Source organism: Hylobates moloch, unplaced genomic scaffold, assembly GCF_009828535.3.
Source record: "Hylobates moloch isolate HMO894 unplaced genomic scaffold, HMol_V3 SCAFFOLD_13, whole genome shotgun sequence".
NCBI lineage: Eukaryota > Metazoa > Chordata > Mammalia > Primates > Hylobatidae > Hylobates > Hylobates moloch.
The window spans coordinates 83,401,115-83,425,666 of NW_026652288.1; the positions used below are offsets into that span (position 1 = coordinate 83,401,115).

A 24,552-nucleotide genomic window follows, 5' to 3' on the forward strand; every position below is an offset into this window, starting at 1 on the left:
ATATATATATATATCCTCATTACATTGTTACAGAATAAAATGAAGGATACAGAAAAAGAGAACAATTATGTGATACAACTACATAGCACTGAGGCCAAAAAGGGACACTCATTATAGACAGTCCAGATATGAAAACATAGACTTTTGTCTATTCCAGATTTTCTACTGGAGTTCTTTACTGTATATTATACTCACTTTCTACTATCAACATTAGCTTGTCTGTGCAAACTGTTTATTGCTATAGATTCTCTCTCCTTCATCTTTTTACTAAGCCTTCCAGGCAAAAATGCCCGACTAGTATTTTTCTTAACTAAAGTTTTCTTTTCCTGGCTATCAGTCTCAAATGGGTGCAATTCTAAATAAGTCAACTTTCTCCAAATATTGGGGTAATGAGCAAAAATACTTTATTAGAAATTGTAATGTTTTAGTACCACCTATCATCTGCAAACTGTGTCCAACTGGCTTTAGAGAGCCCCTGAGCTGACTGTAAACAATATGAAAATAAATGGAATCTAATTAATCTGGATTCTATGAAGAGTTGGGTGAGATAGGTTAAATGAACCATGGCTTGTTTAAAATTATTATTGCAGCTTTGTTCCTCTCTCATTTTAATTATTTAACATTATCAGTTACCTGATTAAGATTTAGTTTCCCTACCATTAATAAATAAAATCAATGGGCGTTGATGGTAAGTGTCAACCTGTTGTAGTGTTGACAACCTAGTGCAGCTCTGATTACTTCAGGAATATGTGTGGGGAAATCGATTTAGTTACCTGTCCCTTATTAATTGCCTTTGCATGTCATATTTCCATATCTTTAATGTTAGAGGAAAAAACATTTAATTATTAAAAGGGATTTCCTCATACTCGACTACTTCCTGATGTAAATTGGGCAGGTATGGAAGTGACATGAATGACTTGGCTATTATATGTTTATTTTCCTCCGTATATAAAAGTAATGTGGTTGACCTTACCACATTTGGTTAAACTAATGTGGTAAGATTTGGTGACAGATTTGGTTAAACTAGATGGAGATACCTCTCTGATCCTCTGTTATGACTGACTAAAAAATAATTCTTATTGTAGAATTGGAAAAACATGTTCAAGTAGCAGTGGAATGATCTTTCATAGGAAAAAGTCAACTGAACACACAAATCAAACCTGTGACCCTGATCTCATTATCATCATAATCTAACCATACAAGACAGCAATCAGAGTGTGTATACCACACAGACAAAATAGAATAACTATATAACTTGGGAAAGCAATAAGAGTGATTAAAATCTCAAGCTCTATAATAACTGCTTAAAATTCAAATTCTTCACTCCTTGGCTTACGCAAGTTATTTCATCTTTCTAGAAGTTTTGGTCACCTCATCTATAAAATAAGGATAATAACAGTACCTACCTAATAGGCTTTTGAAAAAGAATAAATGAGGCCATTTATGTAAGGTTGTTCTCTCAGTGCCTGGAATATAATAGGTAAGTGTTAGCTTTACTAGTTTATATTACAATCATGAAACAGTATTTTGCATGCCCAAAGTAGCAACCATATGGATTCAGTGAGTGACTCATTGTGAATAAGTGGTAGGTTCTATAAGTGAACGTGGAAATGACTACTTTTTTACTTGTTTTATCTTGTTTTTAATTGATACATAGTAATTGAATACCTTTATAGGTTACAGGGTGGTATTTCAATACATTTATACATTATGTAATGATCAAATCAGGATAATTGGCATATCCATCACCTCAAATGTTGTTTATTTCTTTGTAGTGAGAAGATTCAAAAACCTTTTAGCTATTTTGAAATATGCAATACATTATTATTAACAATAGTCAACCTACTGTGCAATAGAAGGCCAGAATGTATTCTTTCTTTCTATCTATCTATCTATCTATCTATCTATCTATCTATCTATCTATCCATCCCATTTTTAGAAATCCATTCATCCCTTGATGGTCACTTAGGTTGATTTCATATCTTGCTTGTTGTGAATAGTGGTAGAATAAACATGGGAGTGCAGATATATCCTTGAAATACCAATTTCAGGAAATGACTGCTTTTGAAAAGTTTTCTGTTCTTCTTTTCCAAACTCCATGCTGGTCTGAAAAGGCTCATACAAATTTCCCAAGTATCTATTCCATTCATTAAAAAATCTAGCACGTTTATGACTGATCATGATAATAATCATTGTATTAAACAATCAATACTTCACTATATAATGTGATTCACTTTTGTTGTAGTATATTCCTTAAATACTATAACCCAATGAAGCATTCATCAAATTCACTTTTCACTTGAAGTGTTAAAGTTCATCCTTGGTACCTGCAAGGTCATTCCTCACAAATTGACTGAGGTTGTTAAGGTACAATTTAAGATAACACACAATTTCTTTAGTGTCTGTTTTAAAAAAAAATACCTCTTTTTCATTGTGTATAATTATATACTTACATTGACAAATATGAATGTCTTGTTCATGGCAGCCACTTTATCTTTTCTGGCTTTGGAGACCTCTTTTTTAGTGGAAATTTATAAATTAACCAAATGAAGTACCTCAGTATTTCTACCATTGTTAATTTTTTTAAAGGAAAACACTAGAGTCTCGAATAATTTACAGCAGAATTTATTAGGCGATGATTTTAGGAAATAGAAATGAATTTTTTGCATGTGCCAATGTTTCCATCTTGTTACAGATGGCTTTTGCTGGCAGAAGATAAGGGCAGAGGAAAACCAATAAACTTGCCAGATTTTCCCTAAAAATAAATGAGGAATTTAGTATATTGCTCTTAAAAATGAATTTTTGCCATTATTATATACTAATATCTGCTTCTCTTTGTTTGTCTGCTTTAAAATTGTTACACAAAGATGATATTAAACCTTCCTAATTTTTATGAAAGCAAAATGTAGCTATTGAATGGATTTTGGCTCTCAGTCTTTTCTTTCTTAACAATAAAGTTAATGCTCCAAAAATGCATGAAAATTTATTTTTAACTGACAGTTGATTTTTTTCAGTAGGTAAATTAAATCATTTCATCTTCTTTGAATATAAAAACAAATGTAGAATTCTGGATTACATTATTATAAAACATAATATGAGTAATTAATTGATATGACAAAAGTTTGTGATATCATTTAACTAATTTACAGTGGTAAAGTTTTTCTTACAGAGCAAATATAAATACAAAGTTATTCAATTTAATTGGGATATCTAATGTATTCCTGGTATAATAAACAAGATAAATGATACAGAACCATATTTAATGTTTTATTCATTAAAATATGAAATACTTTAAAGAATGAGAACATTCCTAAAGTTAGAGTTCATTGTGTTTAGTGTATTTTATATACAAATCTGTAGAAATAAATAGTTGCATTGCAGAAAAAGTGGTATTTTGATAAGCTAAACAACCTTGAGATTGAATATCTGATTAACTAGATATTAGCTCAAATTTTTTTTAACACTTTAAAATAATATTTCTAGGAAATAATATTTGATTTTTCTTAGTGAGCACACAGTATTGAACATAGACTGCATTTTTTGTTTTATATTTATTTTCCTCTTATATTAGATGTCTTAAACCCCTCAGGACCAACATTCTGAATATCAATTATTTTTATATCAGATGATAACTGTGAATATATGAGTGGAAAATATTTGGCTGAATCATTAGAAAATATTTAGATTAAGTGGAGGGTTACTTTTTTATTCAAGTCATTTTTCTTCATAGTTTTTACTCTCCCCCTATTTATTTAACAAAATTTTATCGAGTCCTGTAATATGTCAAATCCTGGGCCACGACCTCAGATATAAAGATAAAGTTGGCATGGTCATTTTCCATAGGATATTTAAAGTCTATTGGAGAAATTGGACAAGCATCAAATCAACTGAAAGCAGTGGGACAGAGACCTAGTGTTAATATGGTTTGAACTAACTACTATGGAACATAGGATAAACCTATATATTACCAAAAAATGAGAAAATCAAACTGTGTTTCAGATAAGTGGATTTTGAGGAGAATTGTCAGCTACAAATCTGACAGTATAAGTCCCATGCACTGGGTAACAGGCCTTAAAGATGAGTGGCAGAATATGGTGTAAAATAATAAAAAATGTTTTACTAGTTTCCCCTCATCAACTGCTACCCTTTTTGCAAGATTATGTAAAATGTTCATAAATTGACTCTTCATTATACAACTTCCTTCATCCCTTTTTTCCAATTCTGTCAGTTGTCTTTTGCCAGAAAGTGTTATCCATTTACCTACAAGGTCTGTGAGTCAGATAATTAAAATACATGAATAAAATTTCCAAATTGCATGCATAAAAAGCTATACATTTTCTAGATGGCTGCCCATGGAATATATAATTTGTTCTTTGAAACGTCCATATTTAAACTTAAGGTTGACACTTTATCCTTAATTCATGCTGCAATGCTTCTGACTTCCATACATAATAATGTGAATTAAAGATTGTATTAATCTACAGTTGCCACTGCTGTCACTTGGCTCATATATTTAATGATGATGCATATGTTTCTTTCTGTATGATATATAAATACACGCATACATGTATCTGCATATGGTCAGTGTACATGTATATGCTCAATGGGGTCATAAATGTGTTAAAAATGTTAGTTATGTTCAAAATATGCATCTCAAATAAGACTCAATAGTTTATTAGCTGAAATAATTGCTATGACAAGTGCAAATAACTGGAAGACTTTAAAGTTTCAAATAATGTTTCATGCACACACTTAAATTGACCATCTATACCTTCAATGCCACATGTACTAGCAATCAAGACAATAACATGCATTTTGCTAATCCAACCATAATGTTATTCTGAGCTGTTATTTTATTGACAAGGTAAAATTCCAATTCATTTATTCCAGTAGAGTATTATAACTAGAGAAATTAAATATTTATTCTAAAAGTCAGTAGAGATGTGTGCACAAATAAAGTTCTTTGTAGAGCAAGCAGTAATCCAAGAGAAGCAGACGTTTAAAGGTGTGCCCAGAGTATTTACTTGGTTTGTTATATGTTAAACAGCAAGTTAAAAATTCTGATCACATATTTTAATGATGCAAATAATGTATGTTCATGGTTTTTAAAAATGTAAATATTGGGCGGGCGTGGTGGCTCATGCCTGTAATCCCAGCACTTTGGGAGGCTGAGGCGGGTGGATCACGAGGTCAGGAGATTGAGGCCATCCTGCCTGACACGGTGAAACCCTGTCTCTACTAAAAAATACAAAAAAAATTAGCCAGGCGTGGTGGTGGGTGTCTGTAGTCCCAGCTACTTGGGAGGCTGAGGCAGGAGAATGGCATGAACCCGGGAGGTGGAGCTTGCCAGGAGCCAAGATCGCGCCACTGCACTCCAGCCTGGGCGACAGAGTGAGACACCATCTCAAAAAAAAAAAAAAAAAAAAAAAAAAAAAAAAAAAAAAAAAAAAAAAAGAAGTAAATATTGAAGAGCATGTAAGTGAAAAAGTAAAAATCCAACCCATTTCTCCATGTCACATACTGTACTCATACCCTAGAGAAAAAGCATTTAAAATAGTTTATTGGATATCCTTCCAGGAAATATCTATGTATATTTAAACATAATATGGCTAATACTTTTTTCTGTGCAAATAGGATGATACTTTTCAGATTGTTCTATAATTTGCCTTTTTCTCTTAATCCTATGTCTTAGGTAACTAAGTATCAGAACATATGCATCTACCTAATTCATTTTAATAAACATAAATAATTGAATTTGTTCACTGTTATGGATTATCTTTGATGGGCATTTTAGTTAGCATTTTGGCTTGTATCGTACCCATTTTTGACTTAATGGATACATTGTTGTCAAAGCCAGTTGTTCAATTTAAGATCTGAGGATAGGTTTGGTTGATCTTTATGAAACATATTGAATAGAGACATGCAGACTGGAGTTACCCCCACTAGTTAGTGATATCACTTCGGACAGGAGGGGTTAACTCCCCGTGTCTCAGTAATTGGATTTGTAGGACAAATATATTTTTTAAAAAGGCACATTAGCCCTTGGCATACGAGGTAGTCAGGAGAATCCACTGAAGCAATATATGTTGATGTGTTTTGAAAAAGATGAAATATTTTTTAGACAAAGTGCATTAGGCCCTGGTACTCTTGGTAGAGTCATAAACTGTTAACTCAAACTGGACAATGTTATATGCCTCAATCATGGAAAACCTTAAAGTAATTTTTTCATTAAGCTTTATTTGACTTAAGATTTAAGGGAAGGTTGAGATCCCACTGAAGAACAGGCACGATAAAGTAGATCAATTTGTTTCTCCTTGCTTTTTTAGTTACTTTTATTGAAAGTGTCCCTATGGGTCTCACTAAAGCAATCCTAAGAGCTTTGGAAGTGTCTTGTTTTTAGTTTTCTTTGTCTAGGGTATATTGGGGATAGGGAGGAATAGGGCAAATTAGACATGAAATCTAATCATGTTGCTGTGGTCAATTTGGGAAAGATAGGTTGTTGAAAGATCTAAGCAGGAAAAGTACATACAACCCCTCACAACATTCCTGACAGGCACATAGGCACTCAGATGTTAATTCCTGGAAACAACATAGATTAGCAAATTAATTGAATGCAGTAAAGGCAGCGGGTAATGTGAATATAGTAAAACAGAAAAAAAATCTCTCAAGATACTTTTACCATAAAACTATAAAAATGTTATAAGAAAAAAACAAGCATGTGCATGTATGTGTGTATGTTTTGGTAAACTGATAATATGCTAGTTTTGAGTATTGCTTACTTTCAAAAAGTTCAGTTCCTCAATAAAAGCTCCATTTTATGAATGTCTGTAGTTTATGGACTTTGGCCCTTGAGAGAAAATAGTAAAATCACTGTAGGTATTTTATCTATTCACTCCATGCCTTGGGCAGCCCCCGGGGGAACAGGAAAGGGAACATGTGTAGCCAGGCAAATTTTATTGTGTACTCAAAGCTTACCTTTTTTTTTTTTTTTGCATTGTTCTTAGCACCCATGATTTAAAAATCGTGTGAGAATTTTTCAAACTACGTCCTCGTATCTTATCACCTTGCTTATAATGCACTTCATTCCCTCCCCTCCCAACTTTAAGTATTTATAGCTAATTAAGTTTCCTTGAAAGAAATCTGAAATTACTCAGCAGGTATAAAAATATATATACTAATACATGTACTAATACAAAGAGATCTCCTGAATATATTGTTGAGTTAAAAAAAGTAATGTGCAAAACAGCAAACATAGAAAGCTGTCTTTTATGAGAGGGAATAAATAAATATATATATAATTTATAATTGCTAATGTCTACAGAAATAATTGGCTTCATTTTACATAGAGAACATGGAAAGGATACACACGAAAACAAAGAGTGGTTACCATAGATTGGGGATGAGAGGTAGGAACAGGGAAGCTAAGGGTGGATGAGGGAGAAGCATGATATTTTACTGTACTTTGGTTTTTATTGTTTGGATTTCTCAACTTTGTGAATGAATTACATATTAAAAAGAGTCTATTCCATTTGAGAAAAACATTGAACAATCCATAGTTGAGGCAACAAAGTGCTGTGAAAACATTGGCTATAAACCTGAGGAGCATGAGGTTTTTGTAGCAGATATGCTACTGTTGCCTGTAATTTGGAACAAGTTACTGAGACTTTCACTCTCCCTGGCCTCAGTGTCCTCACCTGCTCCAGATGAGGAGGTTGCAGCTGATCATCTCATGCCCTAGATGTCATTCTGAGCTATATTTTAATTGATCTAAGATTGTGCATAATCCAGAGTTATTGGATTAGTGCCATAGGCCACTCAGTGAAAGTATGGAAACATGTTCTAGTGTATTTTACATCCAAAAAAGTTGTCACAATGTTTTTCATTCATTTGTTTTTTGTTTTTTGAGACGGAATCTTGCTCTGTCGCCCAGGCTGGAGTGCAGTGGCATGATTTTGGCTCACGGCAACCACTGCCTCATGGGATTCAGTGATTCTCCAGCCTCACCCTCCTGAGTTGTTGAGATTACAGGCATCCACGACCATGCCGGGCTAATTTTTGTATTTTTAGTAGAGACAGGGTTTCACCATCTTGACCAGGCTGGTCAGGAACTCCTGACCTCAAGTGATCTGCCCACCTCAGCCTCCCAAAGTGCTGGGATTACAGGCATGTTACAATGTTTTTTTTGAAGAGATCTGTTTTATAATGTCCTGGTAATGTTTCTTAAAGGTAGAAACTTTGCTTAAAATAATCTGTGTAAAATATTTGATTATGTAGCAGGTTTCCCTAGAGGAATTTAACTTTTCAATAAAATTTTAGCACTAATAAATATGCACTGATAGAAGTCATAAAATGTATGGGGCACTGATTATGTGCTAGGTAATGTACTCAGAACTTTACATCTATAATTTTCACACCAATTGACAATAAGTTGCTTTTGTCTACATTTTCACTTGAGGAAGTAAGCCTTAGAGACTTTTAGATTATAGAATAGATATTCTAGGTGTAAAACTTGAGTTTCAACAGAATACGTTGAAAAGTAAGGAAGGTGAATATTAACATGTCTCCATGGAAAATGGTAGTTGTATTCTGTCTGGAAGCCACAAAGGACTAGGTAATTTCTTGGAGTATTTTCATTGACAGACTGGGTCTGAGAGAGGATATAGATCATGGGAGCTGCTTTTATCTGCCTCCTCTCCCACAGGCATGCTCAACAGGGACATACAGAGGGAAGTGGCCACACTGAGATTCCTACCCCATGATTCTTATATAAATAGGAGAAAGAAAGATGCACACACAGAGACCGTACCTAGAGGCAGAGAGTGAGATGCAGAGACAGAGACAGAAAGGCAGACAGAGAGAAAGACAGAGAAATAGATTGAGAAACAGAGAGAGGAGAGAGAGAAAGACAACTTCAGAAACCCAAAGTCAGAGACAGCCACTATAGACTTTGTAATATGATCAGAAAGGAACACAGACACACAGAGGGATCACATGGCGTCAAAGACATTCTGAAGAAGAAGAGAGACTCATAAACGAAGATTTGTAAATATATGCAACAGAAAACATTTTAGAAGCACACATCTGGCCAGAGAGATAAACAAGGCATAGCAAGGCACGCAAATAAGCATCAGCAAGACACAATTAGGCAGAGTATCATACATACAGAGACATATACACAGAAAACAAAGTGAATGATATGAACCTCCACATGGGAAGAATGAAACATGCTAAACTAGACAAAAGAACACACAAATTAACACAAAACAAATATATAGACAGAGGCAGAAATGACATTTATGCACACAAACATAGACATACACACACATAACAAGACAGACATAGATACCCATAGTCTGACAAGAAGAAGAATCAGACTTTATTTCTGGCTATAATAATAGTTCAAAAGCCGCCCCACTTCCCTGGCTTCTGCGCTCAGCAGGCGGCCAAGAATTCCTTGTTTCCCAGGCCACAGATGGTGCCATCACCCTTGGATCATGGTGCCTCATTTTTACTGTATTTTTCTACTTCTGTTTATTTCATTATATTCTAGTGAGCACATTTCTCCCACTCTTTAGCATTTATTCCCCATCAATATATCTTGATAATTTCCACATCTTCCTTACAATACATTCCTTAATTTTCCTAAAAATATGTTCCAAATCACTGCAGGTTGGGTTCATTGTTTTGTCTAAAAATGATTTTCTTCTCCCAGCCTTAGTTTTACTAAAGTCTGATATAACATCGTACAAGATAGTAGGGTGGGCATTTTTTGGTAATATGTGGACCCTAAAGAATCTAGAATATTGTCAGTATTAAATATTTTTTTTTTTTTTTTTTTTTTTTTTTTGAGACGGAGTCTGGCTCTGTCACCCAGGCTGGAGTGCAGTGGCGCAATCTCGGCTCACTGCAAGCTCCGCCTCCCGGGTTCACACCATTCTCCTGCCTCAGCCTCTCCGAGTAGCTGGGACTACAGGCGCCCGCCGGGCTAATTTTTTGTATTTTTAGTAGAGACGGGATTTCACCGTGTTAGCCAGGATGGTCTTGATCTCCTGACCTCGTGATCTGCCTGCCTCAGCCTCCCAAAGTGCTGGGATTACAGGCGTGAGCCACTGCGCCTGGCCAGTATTAAATAAATTTTAAACCAACATGGTACAAAATATTTTGAGGTAGAGATTATTTATTGACTAAATTTCTAAGTACATAGATATTGTAATGGCATACAGAGATAGATATATAGGTATGCATAGTTGAGTTTATATATATATATGTAAAATATGTATGTGTTTATCTATAAGAGTGTATGTATAATCTCTCATCTATTTACAGTATTCTTACAAAATAAAGCTTTGTTTGGGAGTAGACCTTACCATTTCTTCCTGGCATTGTCTTCTCAAAGTGAAGTTACCATTTAAGTTGGGCTTACAGTATCAAACATTTCCAGCTGTTATGCCTCATAGCTAAGCATGTACACAATGTGATAAATTTTATTCATTTATGTGCAACTTTTCATTTTACTCCCCAGTGAGAGGTAAAAGAGAAAAGGGTCAAAATCCTACAGATAGAAAAAGGGTCTGGATTTCAAGTTTTCCTCAAAATGTGGTACATAGACCTCATTCAACATTAAATTGCTGAATTCTAGGCTCTACCCTGACCAACCTCGGGATAAGAGGGTTAGGAAATATCATTTTTAATAAGCTCCCTAGGTATTTTTTATGCACATTCATGTTGGAGAAGCACTGTCTAGAGAACAGAATTTTATTGATTTTTGTACAGGGATTAAATCTGAAAGGTACGTTCCAATGCAGAGGGAGGGCCATGAGGGAAAGTATTATGGCTGTGAATTTTGTACATTGAAATTGACCTGAATATCCCTATGTATTCAGTTTTCTTTCCTTCTTTTTTTTAAGTACCAAACCATTTTGATCTTTCTATGATCTTGTTCTCATATGTTTTCTCCCTGCCCTTCTGATTAACAAGAAATATCCAGAATAATTAAGCTGCCAACAGAAACAAATTTCTACTTCATTTCAACAAAATAGTATTGAAAATCATTCTTTCTCAATGGAAAGTTATCTTTAGGTGACTCGCAAAGGAGAAGTGAACCCATGTATCATATGTGTGTAATACACACACACAGAAAAAACTCATATACATAAATATGTATAGTATTCATATTTATAAATCAAACGCTACTGCCGTGCTTAATAATATATGATTCATCCTGGCCTAATTATATGTAACTAAAACATTAGATACTATTTCTTAACCTGTATCAGAAAAAATGAATTTTAATACTAAGTAAATACAAATGCATTCATATTCAAAGGAAATATATATATAGGAACGGTAACTTAGAAAACAGATATGGGGCAGGGCATGGTGGCTCACTCCTGTAATCTCAGCATTTTGGGAGGCCGAGGAGGGTGGATCACCTGAGGCCTGGAGTTAGAGACCACCTGGCCAACATAGTGAAACCTCGTCTCTACTAAAAATACAAAAAAGTAGCCGGGTGTGGTGGCAGGCGCCTGTAATCCCAGCTACTTGGGAGGCTGAGGCAGGAGAATGACTTGAACCTGTGGGGCGGAGGTTGCAGTGAGCTGACATCGTGCCATTGCACTCCAGCCTGGGCAACAAGAGCAAAACTCCATCTCAAAAAAACAAAACAAAACAAAAAAAACAGATATTGTAGTGATTATTCCCTTATAAGACTTGTTTACCCAAGTAATTCACCATCGAGTACTCAAAATTGCAGCTTCTCTTAGTGTATTTAAAATTTACAAACATTAATTCATGTGCAAATTTTTAAAAACATCTCTTGCCTAAAGTCAACTGCATATTTTTATTGCTTTAAATTTTAATACAGCTGTTTCTATCTTTCTATACTAAAATAAAAAGTCTGTGATATTCAGGACATGGCTGTTTATCTAAATGTGAAATATTTCACAAAATCAAATGTGATTTCCACATATTCTTAAAAATATACTTTTTTGTAGAAATACTGGAGACTAAATGGAAAAGCATTTATATTGGTAAAGATATTTTTCTTCAAAGGCGATCTTGGCTGCCAATAGTTAATATTAGTATTAAATATGGTATCTTTGATAAATGTTATTATTCTGGACTCTTACAAAAAGTAGCTTGATTTGAGACATTTTAATAGCTTAAAGGGAAGAATGAAAATATAAGGAAAGAAAAATCAATAAAGCATGAGGCCTCTTATCCCATATTGATTCTTGTAATCCAGTAACCATTAAATACTTAAATAAGCCTCTTTTAAGATGGCATGTTTATATTTTGAAGATCAAATACCTTAATTTGCTCATGGGTTTCCCAAACACAATTAATACACAAGATAGAAGGTAGGCTTTCAGTGACCATGTTTCCGATGTTTTTGAGCTGACCACAGCAAAGGTGCATTGTAAATCAAATTATGCTCTAGCGATTGCTTCTTGCAGTGTTGGTGAACATAAATGCCTTTTAAACATTATCACAGATTATGAAAATAGAGCTAGAACATTGAAGCTGGTGAGTAATCAAGTGAGCAAAAATATTTTAATAGTCAAATAATTAAAAAATATAACTTCATCCAGAATCTCATTCTTATTTTCCACAAAAAATATTGGCTTTTTAACTGGATAAAATTTTAGAAATACAGCTTTGTCCAAAACCTGCCCATTTTCTCCTTAATGTGTATTATTACATTGGAAATAAAGAATTCTGTGACATTTTACCTTTAAATTTTCTGTATTTTTTTCTAATGCTATAAACTCAGACTTGGCATTTTGCAAAAAAAAAAAAAAAAAAAAAAGAAAAAGTTTATTTTTATCTTTACTTGCTGGTAATCAATTTCAAATGTGTAATGACTAAATATTAAATAGTAAATGGATAAAAAAATTTATTAAATACATTTAGAACCCTCACTTTTTAAAATGCAACATAAAATATCAATTGATTTTCTACTGCAACTGTTCCACTGTCAGTTAACCTATTTTTTTAGTTTTTAATTTACTGTGTGATCGTAAAAATTGTTAATATTTGTTGTGTCCTCAACATATACCAGACTCTATTCTAAGAGCTATACATATATTACTGCCTTTAATTTCATAAATGATCCTATGAAATTGGTGTAAGTTATTTCTATTCCCAATTAACTAATGAAAAAAAAATCAAGAGCTAGAGTTGTTAAGTAACTGGCCAAAAGTCTAACAGCAGGTAGAGTGGTGGAGTCAGGAAGCAAAATCAAGGAATCTTACTCCTGCTGGATGCAGTGGCTTGAGCTTGTAGTTCCAGCTGCTGGAGAGGCTGAGGTAGGAGGATCCCTTGAGCCCAGGAGTTGGAGGCTGTAGTGTGCCATGATCACACCTGTGAATAGCCACTACCATAATCCAGCCTGGGTTACACAGCAAGACCCCATTTAAAAAAAAAAAAAAAAAAAAGAAGACCTGATTCCAGAACCTGTGTTCTTCATAGCCAATAAGAAAGAAAGAATGTTGGTCGTGCACGGTGGCTCATGCCTGTAATCCCAGCACTTTGCGAGGCTGAGGTGGGCAGATCACGAGGTCAGGAGTTCAAGACCAACCTGGCCAATATGGTGAAACTCTGTCTCTACTAAAAAAAATATAGAAAATTAGCCAGGAATGGTGGTGTGCACCTGTAGTCCCAGCTACTCAGGAGGCTGAGGAAGGAGAATCACTTGAACCTGGGAGGCAGAGGTTGCAGTGAGCTGAGATTGCGCCATTGCACTCCAGCCTGGGCGACAGAGTGAGACTCCATCAAAAAAAAAAAGAAAGAAAGAAAGAAAGAAAGTTTTAATTAAAAAGAAGTGTGAAGTGTGTATGCACTTTTTTCCAGAAAATAATACAAATACAAATACAGCCAGTCCTTTGTGTTGTAACCATGCTTCTTTTCTTTAGTAGTCCCCACTATTTCCAGCTCACTTAATGCCTATTACATTAAACTTCCACATTACACATGAAAAGCCTTTGCAGAGCTTTCACAAACACCATCATATTTGATCCAACCACAATCTCCCAAGGTGGATAGAACACATTGTCTCTTCCTTTTTACAGCCAAAGAAATGAAGGCTCAGAGATAGAAAATGACTTGAACAATGTCATAGAGATTATCACCTAAGATGTAAGAGGCAGATTTCAAACTAGAACCCCAGGCTTCTGTTAATAACTTGGGCTCTTTGACTACAGAATTTAGCACCTGTAATTTAGGGATGAGCCCTCTCATGCTGGTGAGGCCTCTGTGTACTGTGGTAGCAACTGACTCACAGCTTCACAGTCTGGGCGTAATGTACAGTGGTCCACACTCCACCCATCCTTCCTTGGATTAAGCAATAAAGTTCAAATTCAAACTTTTGTATTTGAATAGAACACATTTTCTATGTTTTTCCCAACTGCCTCACCTCCGTGAAGCTAATCTACTTCTGCTTTCTCAGCATCTCTATTGAGGACAAGGCACCTGTGAGCTTCATTCCTTCTGCAGAGCACAGTCCCTACCCATGTCTTTTTTTAATCCTTTGTTGTCATAACCATGCCTTTCTTTCCTCATCTTGCTCTCTACCTTCCACCTACATTTATAATTGTTTCTTTTATTTTTTTCTTCATCATTTCAATGTACCTTATGCCATGTAATAAAAGAGCAACAGATTTACCCTGAGTGGTTAGGGAGTTTCAAATATATATATGTGTGTATATGTGGGTGTGTGTATATATACATATGTGTGTGTGTGTAAATATATGTGTGTGTGTATGTATATATCTCAGTGAAGCAGTCCCCTTGGATTTTAACTACTATTCTATTATTCTCCCTAAAGTAGTTGCACAGAATAGTGTGAATGGTGTGAATTCCAAAATAATACAGAGCTGAGTCCATATCCTGGCTTCTCATTTATTAGATAGAGGATATTGGACAAATTTATCATCTTTCTAAGCCCTAGATTCCTTCTCAACCACCTACAATTCAGTGATACTTGTCATTACTCTCATTGTATTCTCTTTATAGATCAGGCATTATACTAGGTATTTCATGTTTAGAATATTGAATTGTTATGAAAATTTTCTTATGCAAGTATTATTCTGATTTACATTTAAAGAAACTAATAATGGAGAGGATAAGAAAGCTACCAAGGTCATATAGCTGGCAGGTAATTGAGTGGGGACAACCTAATTCTAACATTCTTCTTTTTTAAGTGCATATCATACTAGAAGGTACATGTGTGAGTCTGGTTGTGTGTGTGTGTGTTTGTGTATTAAGGATTTAGTTTGAGTTAATGGATAGAAGAGAAGTGAAGGGCAAAACAAATATTTAACTAAACTTCTCTATGCTAATCCCTGTAGGAGGCACTTTTAATTATTATCACAATATTTTTAGAAGAGCATGGCATTGTCTCCTGAGACGCTGTGAGATTAGAAAACATGTCAAAGTTTACACAGCTAGCATATGAAAGAGCCCCAAATCCAAACCTGTATATATCTGTCTCTAAGCCCTTCATGACACAGACAAATTAGCAATTAGTATTAATGTATAATTTAGGAAATACCGTTTAGAGTCCTACACTTCTAGATTTGGAAATATCTTTGAGAATAATTCAGAGGTGATAACAAAAATATAAGTTGTCTACAGTAGTTAAAAATGATATCTGCATAGAGTACTGTGACTGGGTGTGGTATCCCCAGCGATGCTAAACATTAACTCTTTAGTTTCTTAATCATGCTACAGTAAGGGTATCCTGGGAAATGGGTCCAGCCAAAGCAACTTGGGTGCTTGAGTAGAAGGACTCTGGCAGTTCTGGGCAGTTGTTATTCACCAACCTGTACAAGCATTTCACTCTCTCATTGGCCTGTATAACTATCCATTAGCCCTACCTACTCTTGTCCTTATTTTACGTCTGGTTAATTATTTAATTTTTCCAAGCTTTAAGTATTTATTCCGCACACCACCCAATTTAATAATATCCACTACTGAGAAGTTATCTGATTTAACTGATATTACTTATTTAGTTTGAACTCTAGGATCTTTTGTCCTTCCAAATGCATTGGCTTGTTTTTAAGTTTCTTCTTTTTTTTTTTCTTTTAACGGCACTTCAATAAATATTTTTCTTTATTTTAATTTAAACTTCAATTGCATCTAGATAAAGTGTTGCTTAGGGTAGTGCTAAAGTCTTTCCAGTTGTAATATGACTATAAAAAACCAGTTGATTTATGGTTTGCTTAAAACAGGTCTATGCTACACCCACACCCAATTTTTCCTTTTCTCTGCTTGTCTTTATTGCCATGTGACTTATTGTATAGGAGCTAACCAGACTGGGTGAGAGGAAAACTGAGATCTAGACCTAGCTCTGCTTCTGACTAGCTGTGAGTCCTAGGCAAAATCTGTTAAACACTCTATTTTTGTTTCTTCACCTGTGAAATAAGGAGTTCGATAGTCACTCAGTAGGGTCATTTCTAGCTCTAGTGTCCTGTGAATCTGGGCATGTGACCACTGGATTCCAAGTGTTTCTATAGTATGTAGTATATGCTTAACATTTATTGCATCATGCGAGATAGACAGAGGCAGAGAGAGAAAGGGGCAGAGAATTGTGTCCTCGAAATACTCCAGCCTGCATGGTAAAAGAGGATCCACTCATGTGGAATATCACAGAAAGTATGAAAAGAGTGAAAATGTGCTTCTTTGAGGATCAAAGATGTTTAGCAAGGAGAGGCATGTGTGAGACCAGAAACTGTTACGAAGTCATTTCAGGGGGATAGACACTGTCAGAGAGCTCATCCTTCACTGGCTTATTTCCAGTGAGACCCACTCAGAAAATAGGATCTTCATAATTACTGCTTCAATCTTTTTATCTCACTTATGAAGATAAAATTTAATAATGCCAAAAAGTTAAGATATTTTTATGGTCAGGTCTTGCTGGTCTGTAGAGAACTATCTCTCTCATTCATATCCTGAAGACAGCATTTTGGGCCAAAATACAAAGTAATACTCCTTTCTTTTCAATGTGAAATGTTCTTACACGTTATTCTAGAGGAGACTCTCCATGTTTGCACTAACACCTTTCCTCCTCTCTGAGGTGAGTTGATTATAATAAGAACTTTAAGAAATCAAACTTATGGAATAAACACACAAGGTCTAAGGATGAAGTCACTGTTCCGTTCAACAGCACAAGATTCACAATAAAAAAAAAGACATTTTGTAAAGCAATGGAACTTAGAGATAAAATGTGCAAATAGTAAGAGGGTCTTATGGGCTGGATTTGAGCATTTAGTATATGACAATAGGAATAAGGAAATAGTAAAGACTTTTAAGGAGAGTAGTGAAACAATGAAAGTCATGTTTAAATTACATTAATCTGTACTGCATTTTTAAAAATGTATTTTAAATGACTAGCTTCCATTTGGAATAGAAAATATCTTATTTTTGCTCATGAATTTCGAAAACATCAAAACTAGTGTTAAACCATATTTAGTTTTCATCTGTCTTGTTTTAGCTATTTTAAAACTCACAGTACAAGATTCACTATGTCTAAGTAAGCCTTTAGGTTTTTAAGTTCCTCTTAGTTCCCTTAGAGTGCCTGCAATTTTAGTCTCAGAAGGAGTTGAATGTGTGCACATTTTAGCTGATGTTAATTTACAGTGATTAAATCTTCTTTCTCTTTGGGTTTGCCACTATTAATAACTACAACTTCAAAAAACCCATTGAATACAAAATGGATTGGGAGAGAGTCTAGAGTCTGCATGATGGTGGAAGCAACCAAGAGCTTTCTACAGTAATTCAATCATGTGGTAATGGTAGCCACTGACTAGGCTAACAGTAGAGAGTATTTAATGATAGGAATGAGATTTCTCTGGGAAATCTGATGAAATATGATGAGAGCAAAGGAAGAAAGAGGGAATAGTTAAATATTATTTCTAGATTTAGAGTTTAGAGATAGAGGGGGTTATACCTCTGAAAGCAAGACCTATGCTGGAGGGAAAATGGGCTTTGAAGGTGGAGATGATGGTCATCCCTGTTGTACTGAGATGTTGGTGAGACATCCAAGTAGAAATTGTTGCAGAATATTGTATCTTTGTATGAATATAAGATTAATTAAAATATGTTAATTCTCAGGCAAAGTGAATTTAACTTTAAATACATATTTAATCAAAACTTTAGAAATATTTATAAAATTTCAGAAGTGCTAGAGTCTTGAATTTTACTTTTTGGTGACATTAATTTTACTTACAAACACAAATGGAGTAAGACCTCAGAGGCTCCTTTTTCATCATCTAATTTCACTTCCATAAAGCTATTCTTGTCTGATGAGAACATAATGCAGGCTTCTATATAAAATATTCCCTGTCATATTTCTGAGAATGATTTTGCCTCTTTTTGATTCTTGTGTTTAAGACTCAGATAGGGCAGAGTTTATCAGTGTGTGCTTAAACCCTGTAAATGGCTTCCAATGCTTTTAAGATTAATAAAAAAATCCTTCAGCTGAAGGGGCTGCGTGTTCCACTTGATTCTTGTCTGGCTCTTTGTCCTCATCACCCACAACGCTCTTTTCTACTCCTTGTATGCCAGCCACACTGACCTCCAGGCTTCCTCTCTTTTGACGCCTTTCTATGTGCTATTTTCTTTCCCTGAAATCTTCTTTCTGCCCTACCTCCTCATACCCAGCCCTCTGCCTGCCTGGTGTTTACTCATCTTTCAGCCCTCAGGCCACATTGCACCTAGTCACTGAAGACTTCCCAGACTCAGCCAGGTCACCTTGTATAATATCTCATAGCACCAAGACTTTTTCCTTGACACTTATCACAATTTATAGGTATATGTTTATGTATATTTGCTTCATGTCTCTTTGCTGAGATCTAATTTTCATGAGTGTAGTTGTCTTGCCTGTTTTGTTCCTCTATGTATCCTTCATGCCTAATGTACCATATATTTGTTAAACAGCTGGATGACAGAATATCGAAACCATGGCAGGGAGGTTGGATTATTGATGTCATCCCAATCCCATCTTCACTGAAATAGCTCTGGACATCTAGTGGCACTTGTGTTCTCACCAGACTCCTGCTCTAGGTGCAACTTTGGATAATACTCAGAAAGTCAGGGCAATGGAGAGTGTGTCTTCACAAAGTGTGAAAGGGTTTATAGAGTATACAGAAGCATTTTTCCAGAATAAAAGGAACATCAGTTTGAGATTCTTCAGGCTGTAGAAATACTGCATCTGCATGTAAAAAAAATCAAACAAATATAGTGTTAAAAAAATAATGAGCTTTGCAAATTTCCTGATGCTCAGGTTAGGGGTTAGTCTATTTTATTTACTTTTTATCTACTTAAATTCTTTCTTCCCCAGATGCTATCATTTTTTATTCCAGATGGAATTGCTTTTGACATCAAAGTGTTATGTAATCAAGGTAATTTATGGAGAAAAGCTATTTTTTAAATAAATACAAATGAGCTCTTCTCAACGTACTAGACCAGAGAAAAATTCTCTTTTCCCCTTTCCTGACTTTAACATAAGATTCTCATATATATATATATATATATATATATATATATCTTAAGTTGTGCTCTTGCCTCTGAAAAACTGTCTGAAGGAATATATTTTGTGTTTATGTGTCTTCTTCCAACACAAAAATAAACATAGGGCATGTCTGTGTCTTTCAGACCCTTGGTAATTGTTTCCTTCCAAAACATATGTACATAGGAGCCATTAGCCTAAACAGGCAGCTCACCTAAATGACACTCATTGTCATGAATGACAGAGCACCACCACCAAGATTTGCACTGATACGGATTCTTTTTTAAATAATCAGGTGTTCCAAAATTCACTTCCAATATCTCATTGGAGTGGCTTGCATTACATTTTTAGTTTAGCATAATACAAATGTATGACATTCTCAAAAATGTAATTCCCCTTTAACTGAAACATTTTCCAGAAAGAAAATTATTTTTCAGCTATGATTTCTTTATATCTGGTCATATAATCAATAGTTTTAAAAGTGTGATAACTTTTTGTTGAATAAATATAGTAATATCAAATTAGCGAGAATGATTCCAAATCAGTGACTTTTACTGATTTCTGTATTCTCAAAAGGTATGTATTCATTTTAGTTATATCAAATTAACTAAATTTCAATGGATAAAATTCAATAACTTTGCAATGACAACTGTCATAATATCTAATTTCTTAAAACCATTGTATTTTAATGTTTGTCAGGTCGAAAAAGTCAAATATAATAATATAATCCTGTTGTTACTTAAAATGCATTGAATTCTGGCATTGTTCTCCATATGGAACACACAGATTTTTTTCATATCCTCGATTCAAGTTTTATAAACTAAATTTCACCCCAAGAGAATACATCCTTGAGAATATTTAGCCTGCTTCCAATTGCTCCAGAACAACAATGGCAATATCTTAAATTCTCTCATTTTGTAAAAATGGCCTTAGGGATGCTTTACAATCAGTTTACTTCAAAGACTGCTGGGTCAAGAGGACAGGAGAAAAGAACAAGGTCACTAGCCAGGGCTTTCCATCTATCATGGTGGGACCACTGGAGCCAGAAGCTCTAAATAATCCTAAAAAATTCAGAGGCTTGTTCCCTTGAGAAGGACACATTTCTTATGGCCAGCTTTTCTAAGGCGGGAGCTAATAATACCCTCAACCTACTTGCCTTTTGCAGATATGTGTGACACAAAGTATGGATAATTTCTGCTGAATTGAACCCATAATGAAGGAATTTATAATCAGTTCTAATGTATTTGAGACCCAAAGTATATTAGCCCTTCATCAAAGGGAATGATAAAAAGCAGCATTAATATGGGTGGATAGTAATTATTTCAGAGCTCATAATTATTCTCCTGTTAACTACAGAGAAACGCTGATATTTTTACTCCTTTTTTAAAAAATAAAAGGCTCTGGTCGGATTCTGAAATGTAAGAATGCATCGCACGTCCTTTACAAGAACCCATACTTTGAATTATGCTCATGTTAATCGAAAAGGAACTATTTTGGAATTAAATGAGTTCAAAGTTCATGGTTAGGAGTTCCCTTTACCTTGATTAGTCCTGTTGTTTCACCACTGAATTTATTTATTGCCCATAGGAGATATAAAGTATAGTAATTACTCTCACTCCTTTTCAAAATGACAGGAGGTCTACTTTCCTATTAACTCTAATGAGAGTTATGTGTGTGTTCCTCAGGGCGGACAGACCCAATAGAGTTTCAAGGTAGAATAAATCACTTCTACACACTGGTTTTAGTGGTCTCATTTGCTTTATATTTTGGTGCTTTGAGATATCCATTTAAACTGCTTGTATTGAAAATGCAGTATTTGTTGTTTAAAAGAAGCATAAGCCGTGGTTAGAATGTTGTTAATAACTGTTATTTCTGTTATTTCTATTTGAAGGATAAATGTGTTACCCTTTGAGGAAATGATGGTGCTCAATTTACAGGAATACGGTGTCTAAAATGTGACTGTCTACTTTTCATAAAAAATTAATGCCAATTACCTTTTACAATATTTTCTTTCCATTTAAAATGTTTTGACATGAGTGATTACATCAGCTGTAACAGTTTAGAACAAAGGGAAAGTGAGCCAGAGAGCCGGATGCCCTAGGAAAGAAGGGAGCTCTAGGCAGAGGTGGTGTTTTGTTTCTAGCACCGGAAGAGGGAATCTTGAGATCATGTAGGGATCTGTTGCGGTAATCCACAAGCATATGTTTACCCCACTGAGGCTTCCTCAGAGAAACCGATGTGGAGTTTCTCAGTTTGCAGCCCTGAACTCTGTAGATATTTATTCTCAGTGCCTTTAGGCATAGAGATAAAGGAAATCTGTTTTCTTTCTTCTTATAGTCAGTTTTGCCCCAAACTGTTACCAACCCTCTTCTTCCTAGGGAACCTTCAGAAATCAGATATGTAAAAAATTCTTGATATTAAGAACACCCAGATATATTGAAATCACTAAAATACTGCTGTAATTCGTACTATGGGAAAAACTTACTATCATCTAATAATAACGTTTTATTTAGTATCAATAAATGCAGTGTATTGGGAGAACTGGACTTAATCCTCCTCCAGGATAATCATATCCCCATGATGCGGAAGCAATATTTGTATTTCTTTCTAATTTTTCAGATTTATTACAATAAAAGATGTCCTATACAATGCATGCATGCAATTATTATCTCACATCAGTAAGAGACACACAGTTTCCTAAGTAAGGAAGGTAAAAATAACTAATGTATCAAAAAAACAAAAAATAAAACAACAACAACGATAAACAAGAAACAAACAAGCAAACAAACTGATCCATCAACCATGCATCCATGGAAAAACTCTATATATACTGTCCATGACTTCTCTACATAGGCCCTCAACTAGCAACTGAGAACCATGTCCCACATGCAAAGAAGTGGGCGATGATGTTTTGACAACAATTCTCTTACTGTGGCAACTCATGTAGGCCCAAGAGCTAGCCAGTTCTAAATACATGTAAAGTATATAGAAAGCACTGGCTCAACGGCTATATAAGCTGAATGATTCCTCATAGAAATCATGTAAATTGACTTGGGTACCCTAGGAGGGGAAAGAAAGACAATTCCATCTGACTCATTCAAGAGAGAGATCTTACAGAGCCCCGAACAAAATGAAGACAGTGATTTAATTGTGATAGGTTTTACACGTGCCTCCAAATATTAGCAAACTAATGATTCAGGAAAAAAAATTTGAGCCCACATTAATGATTTCTTAATATAGCCAAGAATTAAGCAAATTAAGTAATTTAACTAAAATTGGAAAGTAGATAGTGGTTTTGGCAGCAATAAATGCCACTGCATTTAAATTGTGTTGCTAACCAGTAAATAAAACCATAATTTCTACATAGCAGCCTAGAAAATAGAAATGTATATTTTTTTGCAGTCTTTAAGAAATTACAGAAAAATTAAAAGCTTGAAAATATAATTTTTGAAGTCTAATATTTTGAGGGATGCTTCGAAATTGGAAATATTTTAAATATAATATTCTGATTCAGCCATTTTAAAATTTAAATTAAAAAATATGTATAGTTTTCAGAAATGTAGCTATGTTGTTGCATGAATGTCAAATAATCCTAAGCGTGCCTTTTGCATTTAAACAGGGTCATGTTAAATAAATGTAGTTTTCTGTGAACTTGCAACTGAGTGTCAATTAATGTAAATTATTGCTTTATCTAGGTTTTCTGTTAATGGAATAATTGCTTGCAGGTGTGATTATAAAAGCATATCACTTAATTTATTGTTTACAGTTTCCCTGTCTGTGTTTGAAATGACCTTGAAACCATGACCTTTCAATTGAGGTAGTCAATGGGTTACTTCAATTACTTCATCCATCTCTGCCTTTCCAATCTTCTGATCTTTGACAAGTTGTTACTATTTCTCAAGGCTGTCTCCCTGAGCTGATGAAACGTAACTGTAATATATCTTATTTTTTCCCCTCTGTTTTCTGGGATTGTGTTTTTCATCCTTTGGGAGTTATAATAGTAAATTTAGTTTGGAATTACAAATATAATGAATAGTAATCTCAGAAAAGACTTAGAAATTTTTCTAAAAATGTTTAACAATCTTTCCCTATGAAATGTGCTTAGAGTTAATGCCTGCTTCTTTACTATTTATATTATTGAAATCAGTACATGACTTTCAGTCTCTTTTTCCCTCCCTTTTCTATGACTGTTATTTTATGCATGACAAAATTCTCTTGCTTACTGCGATGTGATTGGCTGTCTTTTAACTTGAGTGTCTTGTGTTTGTAATGATTGCTTTTTGCATGAGGATTATTAAATGTCATACAAATTAAATGGTTGTGGAAACAAAAAAAGAATGTGGGACTTCACTTGCTTTTTTGTGTGCTGAGTATGTCAATTATGTGACACTTAAAATTACTTTCATATGCCCTTTGACGTCCTCTTTGGTGTGCTCCTTTATTCTTGCAAATTAGCATTGTTAAGTATAAAAAAACACTTATTAAACATTCACAGTGTTTTAATACAATTATTCTCCTCAAACATGATCCTATTATAAATAACTATACTGAGCATGAAACTGCACTAAGGCATAATTCCATTATATTACTAAATTGATTATGAAATATAAGCCCTGACTTAATAACTACCTTAATAGCTAAACACTGACTTCTACTGATCGAACTTTTGCTCTGCCGAGTGATGAGACTATCTAGTGATACATTTGTGCAGGATGCAAATGTCTTAAATCCACAAGTAATATTTAAATGAAAACACATGGGGAAATATTTGTGTAATGACAAGTAATTTTAAAAAGTCACAGTTTTGAAAAATGTATGGATTAAAAATATGTAAAAACCAAATGTTAATGTTCTTAAAAAAAAGAAGAAAATAGAAAAAGAGCAACTTAAAATATTCATATCTCTGTCTTCTCTAAGGTTATTATATGGTCTCAAATTAAAGAATGAATTTGACCTACTTTTTTAATGTTGCCACCAATTTAAATTAGAAAAGACACTGAATAAATTAAGTTCTTTCAGCTACTAAAACTGTTTACTTTTTTGTA

At 34.4% G+C, this 24,552-nt stretch overlaps 1 protein-coding gene across 9 annotated transcripts in view; it reads left to right on the plus strand.

Annotated features, from left to right (window-relative positions):
* The window catches only part of NLGN1 (neuroligin 1), a 910,345-nt gene that overhangs the window by 383,429 nt on the left and 502,364 nt on the right, over positions 1-24,552 (plus strand). The window lies entirely within an intron of this gene.